The 10,000-nt window shown below is 50.8% G+C and overlaps 2 non-coding genes across 2 annotated transcripts in view; both read right to left on the reverse strand.

The window, feature by feature from the left end:
- Positions 1-1,200, reverse strand: part of LOC125315738 — a 3,377-nt gene extending 2,177 nt beyond the window's left edge. The window contains exon 1 of the ribosomal RNA XR_007199026.1: positions 1-1,200. This exon is cut by the window's left edge and continues 2,177 nt beyond it. This is a non-coding gene — a ribosomal RNA (28S ribosomal RNA).
- Positions 1,201-1,412: 212 nt separating this feature from the next.
- Positions 1,413-1,568, reverse strand: LOC125315709. The gene has a single exon (XR_007198997.1). It is a non-coding gene; the product is annotated as a 5.8S ribosomal RNA (ribosomal RNA).
- Positions 1,569-10,000: the final 8,432 nt, after the last annotated feature.

Consider the following 10,000-nt stretch of genomic DNA (forward strand, 5'->3'; position numbering starts at 1 on the left):
GGTTCTAGGTTAGCGCCGATTGGGCACCGTAACTCGACTTCCGGTTCATCCCGCATCGCGTCCCGCTTACCAAAAATGGCCCACTTGGAGCTCTCGATTCCGTGGCGTGGCTCAACAAAGCAGCCGCGCCGTCCTACCTATTTAAAGTTTGAGAATAGGTCGAGGGCGTTGCGCCCCCGATGCCTCTAATCATTGGCTTTACCCGATAGAACTCGTTCTTGAGCTCCAACTATCCCGAGGGAAACTTCGGAGGGAACCAGCTACTAGACGGTTCGATTAGTCTTTCGCCCCTATACCCAAGTCGGACGAACGATTTGCACGTCGGTATCGCTGCGGGCCTCCACCGAGTTTCCTCCGGCTTCGCCCCGCTCGGGCATAGTTCACCATCTTTCGGGTCCCGACAGGCATGCTCTCACTCGAACCCTTCTCGGAAGATCAAGGTCGGTCGGCGGTGCACCCACAAGGGATCCCACCAATCAGCTTCCTTACGCCTTACGGGTTTGCCACCCATTGACTCGCACACATGTCGACTCCTTGGTCCGTGTTTCAAGACGGGCCGAATGGGGAGCCCACTAGCCGATGCCCGGAGCACGCAGATGCCGAGGCACGCCGCAGGCGCGTGCTGAATTCCACAATCGCAGTGGCGACGTTTCCACGGACGTATCAAAGGCCCGGGCTTGGGCCGCCACCGCAATCCGCATCGGTCCATGCCTCGAGTCGATCGGCGACCGGCTCATCGCCGTTCCACATCCGACCGAGGCACATCGCCGGCCCCCATCCGCTTCCCTCCCGACAATTTCAAGCACTCTTTGACTCTCTTTTCAAAGTCCTTTTCATCTTTCCCTCGCGGTAATTGTTTGCTATCGGTCTCTCGCCCATATTTAGCCTTGGACGGAATTTACCGCCCGATTAGGGCTGCATTCCCAAACAACCCGACTCGCCGACGGTGCCTCGTGGTGCGACAGGGTCCGGACACGACGGGGCTCTCACCCTCTCGGCGCCCCCTTCCAGGGAACTTGGGCCCGGTCCGTCGCCGAGGACGCTTCTCCGGACTACAATTCGAACGCCGAGGGCGCTCGATTCTCATCTTGGGCTCTTCCCGGTTCGCTCGCCGTTACTAGGGGAATCCTTGTTAGTTTCTTTTCCTCCGCTTATTGATATGCTTAAACTCAGCGGGTAGCCCCGCTTGACACGGGGTCGCGTTGGTAAAGAGTAGATTCACGGAGCGCCCGCACGGGCGACACGCATGACATTGATCATTGGGGTCTCATCAACCACCGAATGTCGTGGTGCTAATCGCTCCAGCGCTCGATTTTGGGCCAACCGGGACGAAATCGTCGCGGGAGGCCAACATACGCACCCGAGTCCCGCCCGCCCAATTAAAGGCGAGGGATTAGGGGCAACGCCGTGTGTGACACCCGAGCAAACGTGCCCTCGACCGAATGGCTTCGGGCGCAACTTGCGTTCAAAGACTCGATGGTTCACGGGATTACGCAATTCACACCAAGTATCGCAGTTCGCTACGTTCTTCATCGATGCGAGAGCCGAGATATCCGTTGCCGAGAGTCGTTATGAATAATAGGAGATTGCATGGCATCCCAAGCACGCACCATGTCCGGGGTGATGGGAGCATCGCTCTCTTGTTCAAGTTCCTTGGCGCATTCCGCGCCGGGGTTCGTTGTGCCGCCGAGAAGGCCCGAGCGCTCAAGGCGCCCGTGCGATCCCAGCGTCGAGGGACGGTGGGAAAAGACCCACCGCCCCTATTGAGTTTTTTACGAGTTCTCGGGTCATTCTCGCTAGGCGGGATTCGACAATGATCCTTCCGCGAGTTCACCTACGGAAACCTTGTTACGACTTCTCCTTCCTCTAAATGATAAGGTTCGGTGGACTTCTCGCGACGTCATCGGCGGCGAACCGCCCACGTCGCCGCGATCCGAACACTTCACCGGACCATTCAATCGGTAGGAGCGACGGGCGGTGTGTACAAAGGGCGGGGACGTAGTCAACGCGAGCCGATGACTCGCGCTTACTAGGAATTCCTCGTTGAAGACCAACAATTGCAATGATCTATCCCCATCACGATGAAATTTCAAAGATTACCCGGGCCCGTCGGCCAAGGCTATAGACTCGTTGAATACATCGGTGTAGCGCGCGTGCGGCCCGTAACATCTAAGGGCATCACGCACTGTTATTGCCTCAAACTTCCTTGGCCTAAGCGGCCATAGTCCCTCTAAGAAGCTGGCCGTGGAGATGTACATCCACATAGCTAGTTAGCAGCCGAGGTCTCGTTCGTTATCGGAATTAACCGGACAAATCGCTCCACCAACTAAGAACGGCCATGCACCACCACCCATAGAATCAAGAAAGAGCTCTCGGTCGTCAATCCTTACTATGTCCGGACACGGTAAGTTTCCCCGTGTTGAGTCAAATTAAGCCGCAGGCTCCACTCCCGGTGGTGCCCTTCCGTCAATTCCTTTAAGTTTCAGCCTTGCGACCATACTCCCCCCGGAACCCAAAAACTTTGATTTCTCATAAGGTGCCGGCGGAGTCCTAAAAGCAACATCCGCCGATCCCTAGTCGGCATCGTTTATGGTTGAGACTAGGACGGTATCTGATCGTCTTCGAGCCCCCAACTTTCGTTCTTGATTAATGAAAACATCCTTGGCAAATGCTTTCGCAGTTGTTTTTTTTTTTTGGTAAGGTAAGTATGTATTGATCTTCCAAAAAGCTAGATACAAAGGGAAAACCGGACACAAAAACCATGAACTCCATCCGGCACAACAACAAGTGGCAGAGAGGGTTCAACGGTGAACCGGCCGCAAAATACAACCGAAAAACGGCGAGCAAAGGACCTAAAAACAGGAACGAGAAGGACAAGGAAGCTGAAAGAAAGAACTAGCCAAGCCAAACACTAAACAAAAACTGAATAGAACAGGGAGCGACAAGGCCAACTCATGGGGTGGCATCAGCGAGTCGGCAAAAGCAAAGGAGGTCCCGAACCGAGGACCGGACGGGAGAGCAGCAGCATGTTGTTGTAGGAGCCCGAGAATAGGGTGAGCGCGACAAACAACGACTAGAAGAGGAGCCACAACTGCATCAAAAGGTTGATGGAGGAGCGGTCATTACGGAGAGAGCCCGAAGTGTTGCACCAGCAGCAGCGACCGAGAGCAAGACACGAGGAGGTCGTCCGGCACAACACAGCAACGCCACGTAACAACAGGCGGAAGGGTACAAAACCGGTGTGAGGACGGGAGAAGGGGGGGGAAGAGGAAAACAGAAAAAGGCCAAACAGGCGGCAACATGGGAAACCAAACACTGGAGCTAACAACAAAAACAAACTACAGCAAGGGTACAGCAGGCGAAAGCAGCCAACACGAGCACAGGTAAAACCAACGGAACAGCAAAGAAGCAGCTACGGTTAGCGATCGACGTGGAAAAACTCCAAGACGAGAACCGGAATCATCAGCTACAACCGAAAAGGAGAAGGCAGCAAAGCAGAGGTGGCAAGTTGAAGAGCAGGCGACACCCGTAATAAAAGTCCGGACAAGTCGCGCCGGCAGAGTCGGCCCGAGTCCTAGGAGCGTCACCAGTAGAGGAGGTAGCGCAGCAACTCAGCAGAACCAAGACCGAGAGGCACAACTAGAGAAGGGGAGGGGAGGAAGAGGGGGGAGGGGGAAAACGGAAGAAAAAAACGAAACAGATGACCGGAGGAAACAAAAACAAAAAGAGCCACCGGAAGAGAGGTGGGAAAATAGAAAAACAACGAAAAAACAGGGGGGACCAGCAAGAAAAGGAGAAGAAATAAAAACAAAAATGGAGCATAGCAGTGAAGCGGGCTCCAAAGCTAAAAACCAGGAACAACAACCCACGAGCGGCAGCCAAAGTGAGGCAACCGAACAGCGGCTTGCATAGCTCCACGGGGTAGCCGCAGTGGAGCCAAAATAAGAGGTCGGTGGCCACAGCAGATAGAGCCGGAGTGGTAAAATAGCAGGTAGTAATAACGGTATAAGTCCAGCAAAAAGCATGACGAGAACCGGGGGCGGGTGACAAGATCGAGGCAAGAGGAGATCGGCCTAGAAATTTCCACGGCAAAACTTCCATAAGTGCAAGCGCTGTTGAGCTGTGAAGAGGCGGAAGGTCATCCAAAGTGTCGCACCATAAGAATCCTATGGCTCACCCACGTGAGATAGAAGCTGCAAACAGCAACGAGCATAGAAGGAAGCATCAAAAGTATGCATGGGCATCTTCATATCCCTTAGCAATTAATGTGAGTGGTCTTCCACAATTAGCAGCTTAGCAGTAGACTTGGAGAGTGGAATAATTCCATAACCAATAACAGCCGGGCCCAATGAAAACAAAGGTTGAGAAGTCCACTGGCAGAGTGGCAAGATTGGATGTAGGGTGAATGTCGCAGCAGCACAAGGGAATATGATGCAGCGGCTGCGACTGCAGCCCAATTAAACAGAGTTGAAAAACAACATTCAGCATGGAGAGCAGAGGAGTCGATTGGGAGATAACTCTAAAACAGACCACCCAATATAGAAGTAAGCTATTAATAGCATTAATAAAGCAGCAGACTCGGCTAAGAGGGCACATCAAAAATGGTATCCGATAGGCCCCAATTACGCTGGATGTGTCTATTGCGAGGGTGATCTCGAATATGCCCCAACGATACAACTTTGTCCTTGACGAGTTTGGTGAGGTGAAACATCATTGCCGGAGCAAAGAATTGCTTGTTGCGAAAGAGTATATCATTCCTTGTTGTCCAAATAATGTGACAGAGGGAACCCAAGGCGAATCTCGCAATTTTATGAGCGAAGGAGGGGCCACCCAAGTGTGTCTTGGCCCATTTAATGAAGTCGTCCCAAGGTCGATTCCGCCAATGTAACAAACAGTTGGAGGCCCAAGTCGCGGCTAACCGAGTAGTGATAGTGCATCCGAAAAAGAGGTGGTTGATGGAGTCCGGCGTGTTATGACGGAAAGCGCATGTGGCATCCTCTATCCTGCTATATTGAAGAAGTAAAGTTTGGGTTGGAAGACGACCATGCGAAGCAAGCCACAAAATAAATGAGTCCCTCGGTGCAAATGCCTTGTCCCAAATAAAGGAGTGCCAATGGACAAGGTGGCCTTTGGGCCTCATGCGATCCCATCTTTGAGGAGACAGAGAAGTGTCGGGAATGGTGGCCAAGCCGATTAAACCTGTCCTCCCTACTCTCTATGAACGTAGGCATCGGATCCAACCAAGGCTGCATCGCCGAAAGTGTAGTAGAGGGCTGGAAGGAAGATGAAAAGAAATCCCGGACGGTGAACGTACGAGGGATCCCAGTCCTATATATATCTCCCGAAGTGAAAAGGCTATGGAGGGGCCTTTGTCATGCCGGTGGTCGAACCGAAGGATATCGAATGCCCATTCCCCACCTTCCATTTGAAATGCATGGCAAATTGTTGGCCGAGTTGTAGGATTTTCTTCCAAGACCAAGAACAAATAGTAGGTGGAGTGACAATCCGAAGTTAGATTTCCGTAAAAAATTTGAGTGAATCCATTTGCACCAAAGAGATTCCTTGTCGGTGAATAGGGACCAAATGTGTTTTAACATCAAGGCTTTATTACAATCGACAAGTCTCCGAATCCCCAAACCGCCTTCCTTTTTAGGGCAGCATATGTTTGCCCAAGAAACCTTAGCCCCTCCAACTCCAAGATCAGGCCCTTTCCAAAGAAACGACGCGCAGAATAACCTCTATTTTGTTCAAAACAGCTTTGGGAAGGGGGAAGACGCTAGCCCAATATACATGGATGGAATGTAGTACCGATTTCAAAAGTTGCAAACGGCCGGCATAAGATAGGTAGCGTTGAGCCCACGAACGCGCTCCGGCCGTAATAGCATTCACTAGAATATTGCAATCTGTCTTCCGAAGTCTAGAAGAGATGACCGGAAGTCCCAAATAGCGAAAAGGCAGCTTTCCTTGTGGAAAATCCAGCACATGCTGAATCTGTGTACCTACGGTTGGGGATCCACTTGAAACATAGAACTCACTTTTGTGAGGGTTCGGGTGTAGGCCCGACCAAGTAGAGAACAAGTTCAATCCATTTTTCAGCAGCTCAATGGAGGGTAGATGGCCTTCGGAAAATAACAAGACATCATCGGCGAAAAAGAGGTGGGAGAGCTTTAGATGTTTGCATCTCCAATATGGTTTAAATTCGGGACGAGAGGATTTGTCATGTAAAATCCCAGATAACACCTCCATAATTAAGGTGAAGAGGTAGGGAGAAAGGGGGTCGCCTTGCCTAATACCTCTTTTTGCTGGAGAAGTAACCGTGGGGCTCCCCATTAATGGCCACGGAAAATTTGGGAGTAGTGACGCACTCCATGATCAAACGAATAAAGTAATCCGGAAAGCCGAAAGCTTGAAGAACTAGCTTAAGGAACTCCCAATTGACCGTGTCGTATGCCTTATGGAAATCTACCTTGATAGCACATCTTGAACTATATTGAGGATGATGGAAGTCCGCAAACGGTTCCTGGGCAATCAAGATGTTGTCACCGATTTTCCTTCCTTTGACAAAAGCCGTCCGAGAAGAGCCGATAAGCGAAGGAAGGAGAGAAGCCACTCTATTAGCCATCAACTTAGTTATGCATTTATAAATAGTATTGCAACAAGCGATGGGCCGAAAGTCATTCATTGCGACGGCATTGGGGGACTTCGGGACAAGTGATAAAACGGTTGCATTCGGTTCCTTGAGTAGACGGCCACTCCTAAAGAAATCCATGATGGCGGAGATGATGGAATGACCCACAACGTCCCAAGCCGATATGAAGAATTCCACGTTGAAGCCATCGGGGCCGGGGGCCTTTCCTTTGGCTAAAGAAAAAAGGGTGGTTTGGATCTCCTCCTCCGTGACGGGCCTAGACAATAACTCCACTTGATCCGCAGATAGGGTACGGGAAAGGAAAGCCCGTATCTCCACAATATCCGGCCGAATAGGTGTCGTAGCTGTATTTAGGAGTGTGTCATAGTGGTTGACTATATGGGCCTTCACCTGGTTGGGTTCCACAAGAGTTGTACCATCGGATCCCACCACCGAAAGGATGCGATTATGGAGCCTTCGTTTGTTAACAAAGTGATGGAAGTAACGAGTGTTGGAGTCTCCCTCTTTGAGCCATTTAATTCTTGATTTCTGTTTGTAGAAGGACTCCTCTTGTAGTCTAAGCGCTGCAAAGGCCCGGAGTTGTTCTTGTTCACGGTCCACCAACTCTAGGTTCGTAGGATCACGTTCCGGGGCCTCTTGAGTCGGCGACAAATCCTTTCTAGCTTGCTCAGTACGTTCGGAGATGGCTGAGAAAGAGGTCCTGTTAAGTTGTTTCAGCCGAAGTTTGAGTAGCTTCAACTTGGTACAAACTACAAACATCGGAGTGCCAAGGAGAGGGGTGGCCCAAACCTGCATGACAATCTCCTTGAAAGAAGGGTGGGTAATCCAAAAATTAAAAAATTTGAAGGGTTTCTTGGAATTTTGAGGGGGCTGTATTTTAACAACCATAGGTGTGTGATCGGATATCCCGGGAGACAAAAAGGTAGCCTCAGAGAAAGAGAAGGCACGGGTCCAGTGTTCATTTATTAGAACACGGTCAATCTTGCGTTGCTTTCGGAGTGAGCCAGAGGATGTAGTCCACGTGAATCTATGTCCCACATATCTGAGATCATCTAGTCCGGCCTGGGAAAGACATTCTCCAAACTCGTCAAAAGTTGGAATCCAGTTGTTAGAACCACCCATTCTATCCGTGTGGTTTCGAATGGCATTAAAGTCACCGGCGACTATCCACGGGACGCTACATTCGCTGAGTTGAAGTATTTCCGCCCAAAGAGAGCGACGGGAGATAAACGTATGGCCCCCATAAGCAACCGAGAGGAGGCAAGTGGAGTTGAAGGCGGTGAGAGATAGACGTACATGAATAAGTTGATCGGAGGTCGAGAGAACCGTCAAATCAATGACATGGGGATCCCAACCAACCCGGATTCCCGCCAAGGGGGAGTGATCATAGTTGGCCACCCAATTCCAACCCGGTAGTAATCCTTTAGATAAGACGGCGAAGCTACTTGTTTTGACCTTCGTCTCTAATAAACCAATACAAGTAAGACGGTGATTCCGAACCAAGGATCGGACTTGACTTGACGCAAGGGGTCCACCAAACCCCTAATATTCCACACGCCAAAAAACATATTTACGAGGGGAATAGGTGGAGTTACCATTTTTTCTTGTTGGGCCTCCTCCTAGGCTTACGGGAGCTAGCCTTTGAGGAAGTAGGTAAATTATCACCATCTTGGATAGTGTCGTCTTCATTTAATTGTTGTTGAATGGCCTCATCCAAAGCCTCAGCCATTGGAAGAACTTCTTGTGTTTTAGGAAGGGCAAACACCATTGCTCGAGATCTAGTATGAGGTGGGGATAGGAGGGGAAAATCCTCTTCCACATCGGTAGGGACCTTGCCATCCGACGCCCCTTCTTTGTCTGAAGTAGAGCAAACCGAGGAGGTGCGCGAAGAAGAGGCGAAGAGCCTGTTGTGTTCGAGAGCAGACTGCGGCCGATGGATTGCGGTATCCCGAGAGACAAGATATCGAGAAGGCATTGAAACTTCCTTGGAGTGAGCCGCTACATTCCCACATTTGTCCATTTGGTCTGGATTTGTTTGTGGTTGAGCAGAGACGTCCATAGCAGCTTGAAGGAATAAAGCAGTAGCCGGGTGGTCCAACTTTGAGAGCAAGGCCAAGGCAGCGGCCAAACAAGGGGGCTGTGGACTAGATCCATCAACAACAGCAGGGGGAGCTGGATCTTTTCCTTCGGGTGTAATTAGGGAGGAGGGTATGGTGTGACCGAGGTCTACAGGTCCAGATGGGAGGTTTGTGGGCGGTGCGGAACCGCAGGTGGTCCCACGATTCAGATTCTGTGGAGTTACCTCGGTTTGGTTAGGAGCAGGTGGATGTTCGGAACCCACAGCCATGAGGGAATTCAACTGCTGTGACAGAGCATGATGTTGGGGTTCATCAACATCTGTACCATTCTGCAGATGCAGCAGGTGTTCTATAGGTGCTGCATCCCCAATGACCGTCGGCAACATAGGGGTGGTTTGTTGTGATGACAAGACAGTATGTGCGAGGGCGGGAACAACATCCTGTTCTGATCCCGAAGTCGAACGCCGTCTACCCCTCCCACGAACTTGCTTCCGGACACCATCAGATTGGTTGGTGGTCACGGGCTTTGGGGGGAGGTTAGGAAGAGTTGGGGTAGCACACGGGTGTTCGGGTGAGCCCACTTTATGTCCAAAAACCCCACAAGTAGAGCACGATAAGGGCTTCCATTCGTATTCCACATTGATGTTGAGCAGCTCACCTTTCCATCGCACTTTAACCTCATCGGGGAGAGGATGTGTTGCTTTAATCTCAACGCAAACACGGGCATATGAGATTCTCTTCATGGAGTCGGTTTGTTCATCAACAAAGAGTGCCTTTCCAATAGCACTCGCAATGTAGCCTAGTCCCGAGGAGGACCATAAGGAAAAGGGCACACCCCGTAGCTTAATCCATATAGGAAAGCTCTGTTGGATCCCCTTGATGAGTTTCATGTCGGAATGCCATTGTTGTAGCACCATTGTGCTGTTGAAGATGGAGATTGGGCCCTTCTCCAATACCTTTCTCCTGAATGATTCATCCGGAATGTGGAAGAAGTAGAACCCATCTTCATGGAGTCGAACATCGATAAGGAATTCACCCCAAGCCTTTCTAACCGCTTCTTCAGCCGCCTTAAAGTAAACCTTTCTACCAATGTAATGTCCTACAATGCAGTTTCGCCACATTGGGTGTTGCTCCGCCTCAACCTCCCGAGGGATGTCGACGATAAGGTCACCCTCGCATAAGGATTGCGGGACATGTTTAAGATTGTAACCAGTAGTTACTACCTTAGCGACATTTGCCCGGGTTCTAGGTCTCTATTGCGTGGAAGGGAGAG

This window comes from Rhodamnia argentea, chromosome 6 (genome assembly GCF_020921035.1).
Source record: "Rhodamnia argentea isolate NSW1041297 chromosome 6, ASM2092103v1, whole genome shotgun sequence".
Lineage (NCBI taxonomy): Eukaryota > Viridiplantae > Streptophyta > Magnoliopsida > Myrtales > Myrtaceae > Rhodamnia > Rhodamnia argentea.